The 1602-nt window shown below is 43.2% G+C and overlaps 1 pseudogene; it reads right to left on the minus strand.

Annotated features, from left to right (window-relative positions):
* Window positions 1-205: 205 nt before the first annotated feature.
* On the minus strand, window positions 206-1099 carry LOC129689095 (inorganic pyrophosphatase-like; annotated as a pseudogene).
* Window positions 1100-1602: the final 503 nt, after the last annotated feature.

Below are 1602 nucleotides of genomic sequence, written 5' to 3' on the forward strand. Positions count from 1 at the left end.
AACATGCAGTAAAAGCTGTCTTGGCTGAGACGAGGACTGTCTGGATGGCCAGCCTTCTGCACACACTGGATCAGTCATAGCAGAACCTGCTCCATTAGGTAAGTTAGAGAAACTTAGAGCTTTGAAAAGCTACTACACTTTTGTGTTTAATGCATCCAGGTGAACAGGATGCAGCACTACCAGCTTGTCCTCCAGAGGACGCTCATCAGTTTTTCTGCTGATGGGACCACTTATCCACATCTGTCGGTAGTGAGCAGGCAGCTTCTCATGGTGGTGGCAAAGATTCCACAATGGCTTTGGCAGCATCAGGATCACACTTGAAGGGGCTGTCCAAGTGTTCGTGCAACTGATTCCTTTCCTGACTGTTTTCTCAGTCACCAATGCTTTCCGATAATCATGAGTGCTTCTGATAATGTCAATTGCAAAGTCCTTGTCTTTAAATTCTGCATTGAATGTAAACTCATTTTCTGTTTTTCCATTATGAACCTTATACCTTCTAAACCAGTCAACAGTAGCTTCTAAGAAGCCAGGTTTCAGTCGTTCCACATCAGAAACATAATTATAATTGGCAGCATCTGGTTGGTCCATATTACTGGCAATGACTTTCCAGTCAGTTTTGCCTTCATCAGTCATAGCCAGTATGCCCAGAACTTTCACCCGGATTGTTTCACTTCTTGTACACACTTTGCTTCCAGTTTCACAAACATCAATTGGATCATTGTCATCACAAGAGCCAGTGTGTTTGTCACTGTGTCCTGGGTCTTCCCATGTCTGAGGGATGGCAGGCATCATAGTTCCAAATATATCCTTTATATGGGAACACATTCGCAACATAAAGAAGTTTTCCTTTTTTCACATCTTGCTTCATTGGATTTAAAGGGTCCTTTGTAGCAATCTCCATTTTTGCATCTGACCAGCGTGGAACCTCAAGTACCACGTGGAATACATCCTTTTCTGCATAAATCAGAATATCATGAAATGGAGAAATATACCCTCCTTTCGCATTTTTGAGGAAGATGCGGTAGTCGAGGGTGAAGGGCGCAGCGCTCTCCTGGCTGGTGAAGCCGCTCATGGGGTTGGTGAGGCGCTGCCGCTGCTGCTCAAGCATACAGCACAGATTTCGAGTCGTGGCGCCACAGGAGAAAACCCGCGCACCGCCAGCTCCTAATTTTAATTTTTTATCCTGTTTTGTTTTTTTTTTTTAAATTTGCCGTGCATAAGCTTGTGTGTAAGTTATGCATCACACATGTCTTCTTGGTGTCTTCAGAGGCTAGAAAAGGGTGTTAAACGCCGCAAAACTGGAGTTAGGGATGGTTGTTAGCTACTTTATGGGTGCTGGGAACAAAATCCAAGTTCTCTTCAAGCGCAACAAGCGGTTTTAACCCTGGAGCCATCTCTCCAGCTTCTGTCATTTTCTTTTAAGAATAAAAATATTTGTACATTTTCCCGAGAATGTGCATCATCGTAAAGTCACACATATTAAAATGTGAAGAAGAAAAACAACAACAGAACCCCTTACCTTGACAAATCCTTCCACTAGGAAATAATCTCGTTAACAGTGTCACGATGACGTCACACACTTATGGTGAGCATATACTTTCT

Source organism: Psammomys obesus, unplaced genomic scaffold (genome assembly GCF_907164565.1).
Source record: "Psammomys obesus unplaced genomic scaffold, mPsaObe1.curated_primary_1811, whole genome shotgun sequence".
NCBI classification, from domain to species: Eukaryota; Metazoa; Chordata; class Mammalia; order Rodentia; family Muridae; genus Psammomys; species Psammomys obesus.